This window comes from Salvelinus alpinus, chromosome 7 (genome assembly GCF_045679555.1).
Source record: "Salvelinus alpinus chromosome 7, SLU_Salpinus.1, whole genome shotgun sequence".
Taxonomy (NCBI): domain Eukaryota; kingdom Metazoa; phylum Chordata; class Actinopteri; order Salmoniformes; family Salmonidae; genus Salvelinus; species Salvelinus alpinus.
In genome coordinates, this window is record NC_092092.1 from 69,269,547 (window position 1) to 69,287,004 (window position 17,458).

General features: G+C 45.7%; 1 protein-coding gene across 13 annotated transcripts in view; it reads right to left on the reverse strand.

Annotated features, from left to right (window-relative positions):
* The window catches only part of sorbs2b (sorbin and SH3 domain containing 2b), a 113,195-nt gene extending 96,025 nt beyond the window's left edge, over positions 1-17,170 (reverse strand). For 4 of the 13 annotated variants that reach the window (XM_071411419.1, XM_071411422.1, XM_071411420.1 and 1 more), the window contains exon 1: positions 16,667-17,170. The gene's annotated coding sequence lies outside the window, so the exon portion shown is untranslated. Of the gene's footprint in view, positions 1-7,998; positions 8,181-16,666 lie in introns of those variants that run through there. The other 9 variants (XM_071411426.1, XM_071411425.1, XM_071411421.1 and 6 more) reach the window with 6 other exon arrangements.
* Between the last annotated feature and the right edge of the window lie 288 nt (positions 17,171-17,458).

Genomic DNA, 17,458 nt, shown 5'->3' on the forward strand with positions numbered 1-17,458 from the left:
GAATGGCCTTATTGAAGAGCTCATTGACTTTCACCATGGCACCGTCACAGGATAACACCTTTCCAACAAGTCAGTTTGCCAAACTTCTGCCTTGCTAGAGCTACGCCGGTCAACTGGAAGTGCTGTTATTGTATACTGCATACTCACCAGACATGTCACCCATTGAGCATGTTTGGGATGCTCTGGATCAACATAAACAACAGCGTGTTCCAGTTTCCGCCAATATCCAGCAACTTCGCACAGCCATTGAAGAGGAGTGAGACAACATTCCACTGGCCACAATCAACAGCCTGATCAACTCTATGCGAAGGAGATCGGCATGAGATTGTGGTCACACAAGAAACTGACTAGTTTTCTGATCCACGTATATGTGTCCAAAAGATGCAAATCTGTATTCCCAGTCATGTGAAATCCATAAATTAGGGCCTAATTCATTTATTTCAATTGACTGATTTCCTTATATGATCTGTAACTCAGTAAAATCTTAGAAATTGTTGCATGTTGCGTTTCGATTTTTGTTCCGTGTACATACAGCAGTATAACAACCTGCACTTCACCTGTCCTTCAGAGGTCAGAGCCAAGCTGCTCCACACTGTGGATGTGTCCCAAATGGCTCCCTATTCCCTTGATAGGGCTCTGGTCAACAGAAGTGCACTTTTGGGAATAGGGTGCCATTTGGGACCGACGTAGAGGAACAGGCTCTTTTACAGATGCATCTAGCTGGTTCAGAGCACATATTAACATGGCTATAAATCACATCAAATACTGTCACTTGGTGTGATTGGAATAGGCAGCACAGTCAGCAACATAACAAAACCATAATAATATAAAAGTAGCCTATTATGCACAATACACAAAAACTGCTATCAAAGAATTACACATTACGAACCTGTTGTTGTAAAAGTGTAAACGGATTGCCTTGTTTGATGATGTTGTTTGTTGCTCGATAAAATACCTGTCTAGTCTAAATCATGTGCAGTTGGAGAGTTGGAATAAGTGCAGACAGACTATGACAGGCCTCTTGGGTTTTCAACCAACTAAAATCTATCTTGATCTTCTACAAGCTTCTCTCCCAGCTAAAATCACACAGCAGGACTGAGAGGAAAGACTGCTCTCTGCACAGAGAATACAGAAAGCTTTGGAAAAAAGGCATCCAAAATCTCTGCTTCCCTACTGAATTAGATTCAGGCTATTTATGTAGAGTATATTTGTGAACAAAGAATGTGAACACAAACAAGTCTTAAGCGACCTTAAAATGGATTTCTGGATCTGGATCCACAATCACATTAAGTGAAGGACAGGCCATGTTGTTCAGCTACGTTTGATTCATTCTGGAGGACAGTACAGTACACAGGGTATTTCTGGGGATTATATGTTAAGAACCAGAGATAATTCACTTAATTGCTGTGTTTTGGTACTCCGTGTCATTATAAGAACATGTGTTGTTGGGAAAGAGAAAAGACTGTACTGAATTGTGAGCTAGTAAGATGACAGTTTGAAGGCACCGCTCCAAGTGTGTACCTGTGAGAGGGAGAGGATGGAGCTTACACCTATCTTACACCAACCTCTGTTACAACTATTTCAAATGGGATCATTCTTTGCCACATTACCTATCTACAGTAGGTAGAGGTACAAAAAGGATAATGCAGACCCAGCACAGGAGAAAATCTTGCATTTTCAGAACCCTGTCATTCCAAGCAACGAGGGGTAACTGTTAAAGTCCTGCACTGCTCTTTCTGGGCAGGCACTGGCAGAATGCATTCCTTAAAAAGTCAAAGGCTCGTTCAAGATGGATCCTCAAGGAGAATGCACTAGCTCCAATTGGCTGTTTCCCAGCTTGACAGATTATCGACATACACTCTCACTCACAGCCATGTCAATAGCTCTATATTCTACACAGCCGTGTCAATAGCTCTATATTCTACACAGCCATGTCAATAGCTCTATATTCTACATACACTCTCACTCACAGCCATGTCAATAGCTCTATATTCTACACAGCCGTGTCAACAGCTCTATATTCTACATACACTCTCACTCACAGCCATGTCAATAGCTCTATATTCTACACAGCCGTGTCAACAGCTCTATATTCTACATACACTCTCACTCACAGCCATGTCAATAGCTCTATATTCTACACAGCCATGTCAACAGCTCTATATTCTACATACACTCTCACTCACAGCCATGTCAATAGCTCTATATTCTACACAGCCGTGTCAATAGCTCTATATTCTACACAGCCATGTCAATAGCTCTATATTCTACATACACTCTCACTCACAGCCATGTCAATAGCTCTATATTCTACACAGCCGTGTCAATAGCTCTATATTCTACACAGCCATGTCAATAGCTCTATATTCTACATACACTCTCACTCACAGCCATGTCAATAGCTCTATATTCTACACAGCCGTGTCAATAGCTCTATATTCTACATACACTCTCACTCACAGTTATGTCAATAGCTTTATATTTTACACAGCCATGTCAATAGCTCTATATTCTACACAGCTATGTCAATAGCTCTATATTCTACATACACTCTCACTCACAGCCATGTCAATAGCTTTATATTCTACACAGCCATGTCAACAGCTCTATATTCTACACAGCCATGTCAACAGCTCTATATTCTACACAGCCATGCCAACAGCTCTATATTCTACATACACTCCACTCACAGCCATGTCACAGCCATGTCAATAGCTCTCTATATTCTACATACACTCTCACTCAAAGCCATGTCAATAGCTCTATATTCTACACAGCCATGTCAATAGCTCTATATTCTACATACACTCTCACTCAAAGCCATGTCAATAGCTCTATATTCTACACAGCCATGTCAATAGCTCTATATTCTACACATCCTAACACATACTGTATGAAGAGGAGTCAGATGAAGACAGGCAGCAGGCAGTAATAAAATGCTACAGTGTCTCTCAGACTGTCTCAGTGAGGGTAGTGGGTTGTGTTCCTACCCCCCCACAGTGCCAACCAGAGTTAAGTTGCAGCCAGGCAATGCATACACAAGCACCCCTTAGCAGGCATGGTGCTGGAATTTTCTCCTTAATGTTATCAAACAAATATCTCCCGAGGAAGGAGATTCACAGCCGCCTCCGCTCTGCAGCAGGTCAGCACAGCTAATGATGCGTCCAAAATGTCCCCCTATTCCCTATATAGTGCACTACATTGGACCAGAGCACTATGGGCCCTGGTCCAAAGTAGTGCACTATAAAGGGACTAGGGGGACATTTGGTACTCAGCCTAAATTCCCTCCAGTAGTGGCCAGTCCCTGGGGTCTGAGAAGCATCTGTTAATTGGGTGTTTAACCTTTGGAGAAATCCCCTGCTGATCATCAACTAATAAGCTAAGAAAGATGAGTCTTCTAAGAAGTCTAACACAAGATCATCTCTCAGATAACAGTTTCAAAATGGGAGCTTCAAACAGCCTGCTCATCAGATCTCTGACAGATATAATGATTAGAGCCTAGATGTGTTCTAATTTAATAGTAAACATGAAACAAATGATAATGCACTAAGACCCATTTAATAGTCAATTCAAAAACACTAATGCTCAAAAAACACAAACAGAAGATACAAAACACTTCCTCACAATACAACCAAAAACACATGAGACATGAGCTGTGTTTAAAGAAAGCGGTACGGTCACAGCTAAGTCACTCCTTCACGGTGGTACAAAGTTAAAAATACCCCGGTCATGCAAGCCCTCCAGCACAGCCTGGAGAGAGAATGACTAGCTGCCAGAGAGTCTGGAGAGAGAGAGGCTAGCTGCCAGAGAGTCTGGAGAGAGAGAGGCTAGCTGCCAGAGAGTCTGGAGAGAGAGAAGCTAGCTGCCAGAGAGTCTGGAGAGAGAAAACGGCTAGCTGCCAGAGAGTCTGGAGAGAGAGCGAGGCTAGCTGCCAGAGAGTCTGGAGAGAGAGCGAGGCTAGCTGCCAGAGAGTCTGGAGAGAGAGCGAGGCTAGCTGCCAGAGAGTCTGGAGAGAGAGAACGGCTAGCTGCCAGAGAGTCTGGAGAGAGAGAACGGCTAGCTGCCAGAGAGTCTGGAGAGAGAGCGAGGCTAGCTGCCAGAGAGTCTGGAGAGAGAGCGAGGCTAGCTGCCAGAGAGTCTGGAGAGAGAGAACGGCTAGCTGCCAGAGAGTCTGGAGAGAGAGAACGGCTAGCTGCCAGAGAGTCTGGAGAGAGAGCGAGGCTAGCTGCCAGAGAGTCTGGAGAGAGAGCGAGGCTAGCTGCCAGAGAGTCTGGAGAGAGAGCGAGGCTAGCTGCCAGAGAGTCTGGAGAGAGAGCGAGGCTAGCTGCCAGAGAGTCTGGAGAGAGAGCGAGGCTAGCTGCCAGAGAGTCTGGAGAGAGAGAACGGCTAGCTGCCAGAGAGTCTGGAGAGAGAGAACGGCTAGCTGCCAGAGAGTCTGGAGAGAACGAGGCTAGCTGCCAGAGAGTCTGGAGAGAGAGAACGGCTAGCTGCCAGAGAGTCTGGAGAGAGAGAACGGCTAGCTGCCAGAGAGTCTGGAGAGAGCGAGGCTAGCTGCCAGAGAGTCTGGAGAGAGAGAGGCTAGCTGCCAGAGAGTCTGGAGAGAGAGCGAGGCTAGCTGCCAGAGAGTCTGGAGAGAGAGCGAGGCTAGCTGCCAGAGAGTCTGGAGAGAGAGAGAGGCTAGCTGCCAGAGAGTCTGGAGAGAGAGCGAGGCTAGCTGCCAGAGAGTCTGGAGAGAGAGCGAGGCTAGCTGCCAGAGAGTCTGGAGAGAGAGCGAGGCTAGCTGCCAGAGAGTCTGGAGAGAGAGCGAGGCTAGCTGCCAGAGAGTCTGGAGAGAGAGAGAGGCTAGCTGCCAGAGAGTCTGGAGAGGGAGAGGCTAGCTGCCAGAGAGTCTGGAGAGAGAGAACGGCTAGCTGCCAGAGAGTCTGGAGAGAGAGAGGCTAGCTGCCAGAGAGTCTGGAGGGAGAGCGAGGCTAGCTGCCAGAGAGTCTGGAGGGAGAGCGAGGCTAGCTGCCAGAGAGTCTGGAGAGAGAGCGAGGCTAGCTGCCAGAGAGTCTGGAGAGAGAGCGAGGCTAGCTGCCAGAGAGTCTGGAGAGAGAGCGAGTCTAGCTGCCAGAGAGTCTGGAGAGAGAGAGAGGCTAGCTGCCAGAGAGTCTGGAGAGAGAGCGAGGCTAGCTGCCAGAGAGTCTGGAGAGAGAGAGAGGCTAGCTGCCAGAGAGTCTGAAGAGAGAGAGGCTAGCTGCCAGAGAGTCTGGAGAGAGAGGCTAGCTGCCAGAGAGTCTGGAGAGAGAGGCTAGCTGCCAGAGAGTCTGTCTCCTTCTCCTGGGAGGGAGGGTACTGATCTTTAAGGCCACTGACTACATGGGTCCACCACCTTATGAATTACTGTAGGACTGCCTTCTTGACTTTTTTAATGGCACAGGAATGAATTGAACTCGTCCCTGTTCCTGGATAGCAATCATTGTTACGCAAAAGTGCATTCAAGGGCTTTGAACTATAGGATAATATTCACTGAAGGGTGGAAGCTAAATGCTATTATATGTATTTTTGCCATATTATTTCCATACTCTATTTACTTTAATAAAACTATCTGCGCATGGATTATGGATTTTCAGCTTTTTTATGCAGTTATAAATACATACATTAAGCATAAGTGTCAGATATTGCCCTGATATACAGGACTTGAGTCCTGTTTCACTTTTATTATAATTATGGCTACAATGTGACACACTAGCTTTTTATAATCGGTACCAGAATTCTGCTTTAAAATATGTTTTGAAAGGCTTTGCCACGCTCAAATAAGGAGCTCTTTCCTGCCCACTGATGATTGACAATCTTATACGTATTGCGCAATCACCTTTTGCACATGGCCTTGCCCTCCTTCTCGTGGTTTCACGGACTTGAGTAATATGTCCGCCATTCCACCTGACGCAAGCCTGCATCTCTCGGCAGTTCCATTTGTTGTTTTGCACCTTTTATTATTGTGTTGTGTACACCGTGTGCTAAAGTACCAGCATCAAACAGTGGAGCAGAGTTTCCATAGATGGAAAACTTCATGGAAAATTTATATTGTGAAAGTCAATAGTGATTATCTTTTACAGAATTGCGCAGCACTCCATACTGTAAACTAAGCACTGACCAATCCACTATACCTTACTGAATATCGAGAGGAAATATAAACCTGGCAAATTACACTGCTATAACCCAAAATGATACCATCAGAGGGCTAAAGCCCAGACCATACTATACTGAACAAAAATATAATGTAAAGTGGGAATATAATGTAAAATGTAAAGTGTTTCAAGTTTCATGAGCGGAAATGAAAGAGCCAAGAAATGTTCCATATGGACAAAAAGTGTATTTCTCTCAAATGTTGTGCACAAATTTGTTTACATCCCTGTTGGTGAGCATTTCTCCTTTGCCAAAATAATCCATCCACCTGACAGGTGTGGCATATCAAAAAGGTGATTAAACAGCATGATCCTTACACAGGTGCACCTTGTGCTGGGGACAATAAAAGGTCACTCTAAAATGTGCAGTTTGTCACACAACACAATGCCACAGATCTCTCAAGTGTTGAGGGAGCGTGCAATTGGAATACTGGCTGCAGCAATGTCCACCAGAGCTGTTGCCAGATAATTAAATGTTAATTTCTCTACCATAACCCGCCTCGAACGTCGTTTTAGAGAATTTGGCAGTACGTCCTACCGGCCTCACACGCCAGCTTAGGACCTCCACATCCGGCTTCTTCACCTGTGGGTTCATCCGAGACCAGCCACCTGAACAGCTGATGAAACTGTATTTATGTCTGTAATAAAGCCCTTTTGTGGAATCCATAGACTAGGTCCTAATACATTTATTTCAATTGAATGATTTCCTTATATGAACTGTAACTCAGTAAAATTGTTGAAATTGTTGCGTTTCTATTTTTGTTCAGTATATATCACACTACATCAGTGGTTGAACTGTACTCACACTGCACTTATCTGGTCTCCTTCCATTAGAAGACCCCCCCCCCATTATGGAATGATGTCCCCTCTCCTGCCTCTATCAGCACTGCTCAGCACTCATCACTTTCTATGGTAGTTCTCTGAAGGTCTCTCAACTTCAACCCTGACAGTCAAACCATCCCAGACCTTGCGACTCTTTTGCTTACCAGGTGAAGAGTCACATTATCCATAACCGAGGTGCCATTGGTTTCATTTGGGACGCAGCAATGTTGTCAGCCACTGCTTCAGCAGTCACACAAATATGATTTACGGAAGAGTGGCATATGTGTAATGACATATTTTGAGGTCAAAGGAAATCTTGAACATGACTGCTCTTACTTATATAAGACCGTACAAGGCCATGTACCATAATGAAGCATACCATGTACAGTGAGTAGCCTACATCACGTATTCCATAACACCACACCAGTGTTCTCACAGTCTGAGTATAATTACTAGTAGCTTATTCAAATTCATACATTTAAAAAACTATTAATAACTCCAATTGCGCAAAGAAAGAGAATTGAAGACTCCATACAATTTTTTTCCACTTTTGACTTAATGGTACAATACACAATTTATGACCTCCTCATTTAACACAGAAAACCATTAACCATCAGCTGAGATAAAAACATATATATCATTAGGTGGTTGCTTATAGCTGTCCTATTTCACACATGTTCAAGTGTATATTAATACACATGAGTGAATTGGAAATGTGTTTTTTGCACATCCCAACCCCCCAAGACACCCTCAGAGAGTAATGTCACAGCCAGGGTCTGCCATTATCAACGGCGATCCAAGATCAATTAGGTTTAAGGGCCTTGCTTGAGAGCACATTGACAGATTTTTCACCTTCTCAGGGATTTGAACTAGGGATCTTACAGTGACAGGCCCACTGCTCAAACCGCTAGGATACCTGCCGCAAGCAACCAGTCAGGAAAGCTAACCTGCCATGAGGCAGCAGCATGTATACAATACATCATTCAAAGAAAGATAGGGAATATCTCACCAGACATGAAGAGCGAGACACACTACGTGATAGAATGAAAACACATCCGCAATGTTTTATGTAGCTCCTCTCCCTATATCTGTTTTCAGGGCGGCAGCACAGCAGATTTCACCACATTGACTTGCAGGGTTAAGGTCCGACAAGTGTGATCCTGGTTTCTGGAGGCAAAAGACGTGACAGAGTCAACCCCTGCCTGTCCAAGCAGCGCTGCCGCGGTTTGAGCTATTTTCAGATGCAGACATGTATGTCTAGGGGCTGGAAAGATACTCTTGGGGCTCTCTGGGGAAAAGTGACACACAGCATACCACAGAATATACACAGGAACACATTTGTGAGTATACAAACATTTGCGCTATGCAGGTTATGGGTCTTTTTTGGTAAATCAACACCATTGGAACCTGTGAAAGATAGTAGCCAAGGTACAATTTCAAGGTCTTGAAATTCAGGTGCTGAACCTCCGGAGGCAACACACACACACACGCACGCACGCGCACACACACACGTGAGGAAATGAAGCAATTAAAAGGAATGCCGGAATGCAATTTCTTGTCAAGTCGAAAGGGAAACTTATATGTGGGTGATGTGCAGTATTTCTTCAAGGCTGACCGTATTACATCAGATCTATTTTTACCAGTGACGTTCATGACTGATGACAGTGGCGATCCGTCAGGGAGACCACCACAGTTCTCAGGGAGACCACTACAGTTCAGGCTACAGGGAGACAGGTTAGACCCTTAAAAAGGTGACACAAATGTCAGGTTGACAGCTTTTCAAGCGACTGTTGGCCAGCACTGTATCAAATCATCAAATCAAATGTTATTGGTCGCGTACACATATTTTGCAGATGTTATTGCAGATGCGGCAAAATGCTTATATTTCTATCTCCAACAGTGCAGTAAAACCTGACAATACAAAACAATAAACAAAGATACAAATTAAGAAATATCAGAACAAGCAATGTCCAAATCCAGAATATAAATATGTACAGTGCCTTCGGAATGTATTCAGACCCCTTGACTTTTCCCACATTTTGTTACGTTACAGCCTTATTCTAAAATGGATTAAATAAAAACATTTCCTCAGCAACCTACTCACAGGTAGCCTAGTGGTTAGAGCGTTGGACTAGTAACCGAAAGGTTGCAAGATCAAATCCCCGAGCTGACAAGGTAAAAATCTGTCGTTTTGCCCCTGAACAAGGCCGTCATTGAAAATAATAATTTGTTCTTAACTGACTTGCCTAGTTAAATAAAGGTAAAATATAAAAATAGCCCATAACAAAAAACCAAAAACAGGTTCTTAAAATATTTTGCTATTAAAAAAAAATCTAAAAAGAAATACCTTAGTTACATAAGTATTCAGATCCTATGTTATGAGACTCGAAATTGAGCTCAGGTGCATCCTGTTTCCATTGATCATCCTTGAGATGTTTCTACAACTTGATTGTAGACCACCTGTGGTAAATTCAATTGATTTTACATGATTTGGAAAGGCACACACCTGTCTATATAAGGTCCCACAGTTGACAGTGCACGTCAGAGCAAAAACCAAGCCATGAGGTCAAAGGAATTGTTCATAGAGCTCCGAAACAGGATTGTGTCGAGGTACAGATCTGGGGAAGGGTACCAAAAGATTTGTAGCATTGAAGGTCCCCAAGAACACAGTGGCCTCCATCATTATTAAATGGAAGAAGATTGGAACCACCAAGACTCTTCCTAGAGCTGGCCGCCCGGCCAAACTGAGCAATAGGGGGGGAAGGGCCTTTGTCAGGGAGTTGACCAAGAACCCGATAGTCACTCTGACAGAGCTCCAGAGTTCCTCTGTGGAGATGGGAGAACCTTCCAGAAGGACAACCATCTCTGCAGCACTCCACCAATCGGGCATTTATGGCAGAGTGGCCAGACGGAAGCCACTACTCAGTAAAAGGCACATGACAGCCTGCTTGGAGTTTGCCAAACGGCACTTAAAGACTCTCAGACCATGAGAAACAAGATTTTCTGGTCTGATGAAACCAAGATTGAGTTCTTTGGAATAAATGCCAAGAGTCATGTCTGGAAAAAAACCTGGCACCATCCCTACGGTGAAGCATGGTGGTGGCAGCATCATGTTTTTCAGCAGCAGGGACTGGGGAGACTAGTCAGGATCGAGGGAATGGAGCAAAGTACAGAGATCCTTGATGAAAACCTGCTCCAGAGCGCTCAGGACCTCAGACTGGGGTGACGGTTCACCTTCCAATAGGACAATGACCCTAAGCACACAGCCAAGACAATACAGGAGTGGCTTCGAGACAAGTCTCTGAATGTCCTTGAGTGGCCCAGCCAGAGCCCGGACTTGAACCCGATCTAACATCTCTGGAGAGACCTGAAAATAGCTGTGCAACAACGCTCCCCATCCAACCTGACAGAGCTTGAGAGGATCTGCAGAGAAGAATGGGAGAAACTTTCCAAATACAGGTGTGCCAAGCTTGTAGCGTCATACCCAAGAAGACTTGAGGCTGTAATTGCTGCCAAAGGTGCTTCAACAAAGTACTGAGTAAAGGGTCTGAATACTTATATAATTGTGATATATTTATATATTTCTTTATAAATTAGCAAATTGTTTTTGCTTTGTCATTATGGGGTATTGTGTATAGATTGATGAGGGGAAAAAACATTTTAGAATAAGGTCCTGACCTAACAAAATCTGGAAAAAGTTAAGGCGTCTGAATACTTTCCCGAAGGCACTGTATATAGTGTTGTGAATAGATACTATTGACAGTATTTGAATAGAAAAGGTGTGTACAGCAGTAGTTATATAATATGAACCTTGACTAGAATACAGTATATACATATGAAGTGGGTAAAACAGTATGTAAACATTATTAAAGTGACCAGTGTTCCATGACTATGTACATAAGGCAGCAGTCTGTCACGCCCTGACCTTAGAGAGCCTTTTTATGTCTCTATTTGGTTTGGTCAGGGTGTGATTTGGGGTGGGCATTCTATGTTTTGTTTTCTATGTTTCTTTATTTCTATGTTTTGGCCGGGTATGGTTCTCAAATCAGGGACAGCTGTCTATCGTTGTCTCTGATTGGGAATCATACTTAGGTAGCCTATTTTCCCTCCATTCAGTGTGGGTATTTATCTTTGTTAGTGGCACCATAGCCCTGTAAGCTTCACGGTTGTTTTTCGTTTATTGTTTTGTTGGCGACATTTTTAATAAAGAGAGAAATGTACGCTCACCACGCTGCACTTAGGTCCACTTCTTTTGATGGCTGCGACAGAACTACCCACCACCAAGGGACCAAGCAGCGTGGCCGGGAGGAGCAGCGCTATCTGGAGGAATGGACATGGGAGGAGATATTGGAAGGAAAGGGACCCTGGGCACAGGCTGGTGAATATCGCCGTCCGAAGGAGGAACTGGAGGCAGCTAAAGCAGAGCGGCGACGATACGAGGAGTTGGCACAGCGGAGTAAGCACGAGAGGCAGCCCCCCCAAAAAATTGGGGGTGGGCACACTGGGAGAGTGGCTGAGTCAGGGTATAGACCTGAGCCAACTCCCCGTGCTTATCGGAAGGAGCGTGGTACTGGTCGGGCACCGTGTTATGCAGTAAAGCGCACGGTGTCTCCAGTTCGCTCTCATAGCCCGGTGCGCTACATCCCAGCTCCCCGCATCTGCCGGGCTAGGGTGAGCATCCAGCCAGGACAGATGGTACCGGCTCAGCGCGCCTGGTCTCCAGTGAGTCTCTTCAGCCCAGGATATCCTGCGCCGGCTCTGCGCACTGTGTCTCCGGTGCGTCTGCACAGCCCAGTGCGTCCTGTGCCAGCGCTCCGCATTTGCAGGGCGAAGACAACCATCAAGCCAGGATGGGTTGTGCAGGCTCTACGCTCGAGACATCCAATGCGCCTCCACGGCCCAGTGTATCCGGTGCCTCCGCCAAGAACCAAGCCTCCAGTATGTCTCCCCAGCCTGGTGAGTCCTGTGCTTGCTGCCAGAACCAGGCCTCCTGTATGTCTCCCCAGCCTAGTGAGCCCTGTGGCAGCTCCACGTACCAGACTGCCCATACGTCTCCTCACTCCAGTGATGATCCATGGCAAGAAGCCTCCAGTGATGATCCATGGCACAAAGCCTCCAGTGATGATCCATGGCAAGAAGCCTCCAGTGATGATCCATGGCACGAAACCTCCAGTGATGATCCATGGCAAGAAGCCTCCAGTGATGATCCATGACACAAAGCCTCCAGTGATGATCCATGGCAAGAAGCCTCCAGTGATGATTCATGGCAAGAAGCCTCCAGTGATGATCCATGGCAAGAAGCCTCCAGTGATGATTCATGGCAAGAAGCCTCCAGTGATGATTCATGGCAAGAAGCCTCCAGTGATGATCCATGGCAAGAAGCCTCCAGTGATGGTCCATGGCACGAAGCCTCCAGTGATGGTCCATGGCACGAAGCCTCCAGTGATGATCCATGGCAAGAAGCCTCCAGTGATGATCCATGGCACGAAGCCTCCAGTGATGATCCACGGCAAGAAGCCTCCAGTGATGATCCAAGGCAAGAAGCCTCCGGTGATGATCCATGACACGAAGCCTCCGGTGAGGAGTCATGGCACGAAGCCCGCAACGAGGGTCCCCAGTCCGGAGTCTCCAGCGACGATCCCCAGTCCGGAGTCTCCAGCGACGGTCTCCAGTCCGGAGCCCCCAGCGACGGTCTCCAGTCCGGAGCCCCCAGCGACGGTCTCCAGTCCGGATCCCCCAGCGACGGTCTCCAGTCCGGAGCCCCCAGCGACGGTCTCCAGTCCGGAGCCCCCAGCGACAGTCTCCAGTCCGGAGCCCCCAGCGACGGTCTCCAGTCCGGAGCCCCCAGCGACGGTCTCCAGTCCGGAGCCTCCAGCGACGGTCCCCAGTCCGCGGCCCGCAACGAGGGTGCCCAGTCCGCGGCCCGCAACGAGGGTGCCCAGTCCGCGGCCCGCAACGAGGGTGCCCAGTCCGCGGCCCGCAACGAGGGTGCCCAGTCCGCGGCCCGCAACGAGGGTGCCCAGTCCGTGGGCCGCAACGAGGGTGCCCAGTCCGTGGCCCGCAGCGAGGGTGCCCAGTCCGGGGCCAGCAGCGAGGGTGCCCAGTCCGGGGCCCGCAGCGAGGGTGCCCAGTCCGGGGCCCGCAACGAGGGTGCCCAGTCCGGAGCCAGCTACGAGGGTTCCCAGTCCGGGGCCCGCAACAAGGGTCCCCAGTCCGGGGTTGGCGACGAGGGTCCCCGCACCAGAGGTGCCACCAAAGTGGAGTGAGCCAGAGGTGGAGCGGGGTCTGCGTCCCGCACCTGAGCCGCCACCGCGGATAGATGCCCACCCAGACCCTCCCATATAAGTTCAGGTTTTGCGGCCGGAGTCCGCACCTTTGGGGGGGAGGCGGTACTGTCACGCCCTGACCTTAGAGAGCCTTTTTATGTCTCTATTTGGTTTGGTCAGGGTGTGATTTGGGGTGGGCATTCTATGTTTTGTTTTCTATGTTTCTTTATTTCTATGCTTTGGCCGGGTATTGTTCTCAATCAGGGACAGCTGTCTATCGTTGTCTCTGATTGGGAATCATACTTAGTTAGCCCTTTTCCCCTCCTTTCAGTGTGGGTAGTTATCTTTGTTAGTGGCACTATAGCTTTACGGTTGTTTTTCGTTTATTGGCGAATAAAGAGAGAAATGTACGCTCACCACGCTGCACTTTGGTCTCCTTCTGACGGCGGCCGTGACAGTCTCTAAGGTACAGGGTAGAGTACCTGGTGCTAGCCTGCTAGTAACAGTGTCTAAGGTTCAGGGCTGGGTGGAGGCTGACTAGTGATGACTATTTAACAGTCTGATGGCCTGGAGATAGAAGCTGTTTATCAATCTCTTGGCCACAACTTTGATGCACCTGTACTGTCTCCACCTTCTAGATGGTAGCGGGGTAAACAGGCCGTGGCTCGGGTGGCATTTATTTGCTGTTTGGAGTGAAAGACAGATGATAATTACATTTCAAAACAGGGCAATAACATTTCACAATGAAGATGTTATTAATTCATGCTGAATTCCCAAAGGTAAAAACTGATGGCTTTAAACCAAATAGTCGCTATGGCAATGAGGATAATAACCTACAGTTATAAGTCACATCTAAATGTATTGCAACTTGAAATATGATTGCAAGGATACTGTATCGCTCACAGTCCACAAAGTAAGTGTGCTCCACAATAACTCAATGCTGGATAGAAATCTGCCTGGTCAGATCTTGTGAGCGTCCCAAATAGCACCCTATGTGCACTACTTTTGACCAGGGCCCATAGGGCTCTGGTCAAAAGGGTTGCACTGTATAGAGAATAGGGTGCCATTTGGGACACCCTTCTGTGGACGATTGGCAGGCAGTGGCACCAACAAGCCTGGACATGGTGGGGGCCATGACAGACGTCTCCTGGAAGAGGAACTCCCCCTTCACCCAAGAGGTCACAGAATGTGCCATGACTGAAGGTGTCAGCACAAACATGTTCCAAAGAAACCTGTGCAATAAAACCAACATCACTCATATTCTCCTGCCAAGGTCAGCTACACCATTAAGACTGATATTTTAGGGATAATCAGGTACAGAGCCAAGAAGTAGACTAGCCTACCAGCGACTCCATACAAGTGGATGGCTCTTTGTAGTATTATAGGCATTTGTCAGTTTATACCCTTGGGAATTCAGCATGAATGAATAACATTCTCAATGTGAAATGTCATTGCCCTTTTTTTTTTATTTTTTATTATTATCTTTGTTTGGACTTCAAACAGCAAAGAAATGTAGGTAAACTTTCTCTACTCAACTACTCGAGCCAAGGTAAAAGAACCTAATGGCATTCAAAATGGCGGAGGAAGAAATACATCAATCAGCACACAGGTGTATGACATTGCTCTTTCCCTTAATGTCCTGTCCATCTACACCCCATGATCTATACACACACACTAACTGGCTGACAGCAAGTACCAGGGGAGAGCTACAGTACTCTATATATTATCAAGTGGCAGCTGTTTCATTCCACACAGTCCCTAAGGGACAAATCATTTATATGACTTATTGACCATTGACAAGTGATGGTCACTTCCTGATGATAATTTTAAAAAATGGACAAAATCGTTTTTACTTTCATGTGTAGGAATATGACAACACTATGAGGAGTTGGATATCTGATAGTTGTCAAAGGCTGATGTGTATCCAGATCTGTGTGTGCCTGTGTTATATAACGATGTATGGCCAAACCTATGAATGGAAGGTATGAATCTGTGGTATGCATTAATGCTTCACAGGGATGAGTCCCAAACGGCACTGTCACGGATCCCTCTGGAACATTACCCACACCTGGCCCCTATTCCCAGTGGTTAGTAATTGTATAAGACTTAGTGTGCCCTTGGTTTACCAGTGTCCTGTCGATTATTGTTACAATGTCCATTGTTTCGTGTGAGTACCTGTGCTATGTTGTTTTGGCTTTCGTGCCATCGTGGATTGCGCAGATGATTGCGGGTCTTGTACCGTGTGATAATCATTGTGCGCTTGTGTTATTTATTCAAGGTACTCCTCACTCTTTTGTTTGGGTTTCAACCCTGTGTGTTGTATATGTGTTTGTTTGGTCTTCGTCCCCGTGCCTGTACACGTCACGCTGTAATTTGGGTAAAGAAATTTAAAAAACTATTACGCACTCCTGCGCCTGTCTCCCGACCATTTATACCAAAGTGACAGGCACCATATTCCCTATATAGTGCACTACTTTTGACAAGAGTCCTATGGGCCCTTGTCGAAAGTAGTGTACTACAAAGGGAAGAGAGTACCATTTGGAGTTGAAGTAGCTTCACACATTGTGAGTGTTATAATTCAAGTTTTGGTCTAATTTATTTCTATACCTCTGTATACAGTATAATGGTAGTTTAATTCAATGACCTTGGTACTCTATTCTCATAGGGCTTGACATAGAACATGTGTTGGTTAGTCTAGTGTGCTGTATGATAACATATAACATCATATATGTATGATATGATGTCACAATATGACAGTCCTTGATGTAATCTTACCTGGAATAACTAATTCTTGATCGTTGAATATTAGAAATATAACGCAAGGATGTTTGACATGTCTGGCATGTTCTAGTCATAGTTTACATTTTAAACATTTGAACTGAATTCACTGTTATTGCATAGGCCTAGCTGTCAATTCACTTTATCACCTAGGTCTAATCTAATGCGTGACCCAGTCTAGGCAGTTCGTTCATTTTGATGCAGAAGAACACTTGCGGACATAACAAATTAACACGTTTTAAAATGGACATTTGATAGGGTACAATCCCTTTGTTTACAACACAACAGTACTACCAGTGTTATATTTGATCAGTCAAAATGAATTATTTGAAGTCACATCGCTTCAACTGCTCTGAAAATAATGAACCTCTTTAATCCCATGTAATAATGGGACAATGCGTCACGTGAATGACGGTATGCTGGAGTTATACAACGCTTCCCTTAATGTTACAAAATTTTAACTCTTTAGAACTGTGTCAGCTTTGAGCATAGTGGTACAATATAACAGTGCAAAATAATGTATCTTTAGATAACTTTCCAGCGGGTGATTAGTCAGTAGCCTAGTGAAATACCCGTGATACAGAACGTTTATCCTACCTCTATCGTGCCCATTGCCACAATAAATATACTTACCAATAATTGCCACCGTGTGTTCCTTTGACCCTGAAATACAACGCGCAAATATTTTCCCACAAATGATTTACAGACTATATGCACCTGTTTTTGAGGAGTCAGGCAGGCAGGCAGTCCATAGAGCACAAACACTGCTGTTGGATCAGTTGCCTAGTATGGGATGAGTTCGATATCTATTCCGACAGCATCCCAAACCAGCTTCCGCAAGACAATACGCAGCTCCACAAATGCTTCACAGAAGATAATCAGTTTTCCCCAACCGTAAATGCAGTGCACGGTCGGGAAACTGTGCAACTCACCAAATCAATTATTGCTATCCAACCTGTATGCCTGTGTGTATTTCAAGAAAATAATCCTTGTTTTAATACCGCAGTACAATATTCTATTCCCCCGAGAGCGAAAATGGCTGTGTCGCCCAACACAAGATCAGTCATTGGTGCAGCGCTGGTTTTCGTAGTCATGGAAACAACCAACAGTTCAATTTGTAAGGAAGGCATGCATGGCCTATCATGAACACGAGGTCCTTCTGAATGGAGCAAATCCACTTCCTTTCAGGGCATTTAAAGGTGCATGTTTTCTCAACATTTCACCCCCTCAAGAAACCAACGTGTTTGTGTTACTAATTAATGCATGCATCACCGACTTTATGAATTAGGCCTAATTAATCAAATTTCTCTCATGCACATTAGCCTATCAGGGAATCAGATTTACTTTGTGTTCACCATATACCCATACCTTTTCGTTCTTTATTCATTGGGCTTTAGAACAAGGTGACACCGTGCTTGAAATAGA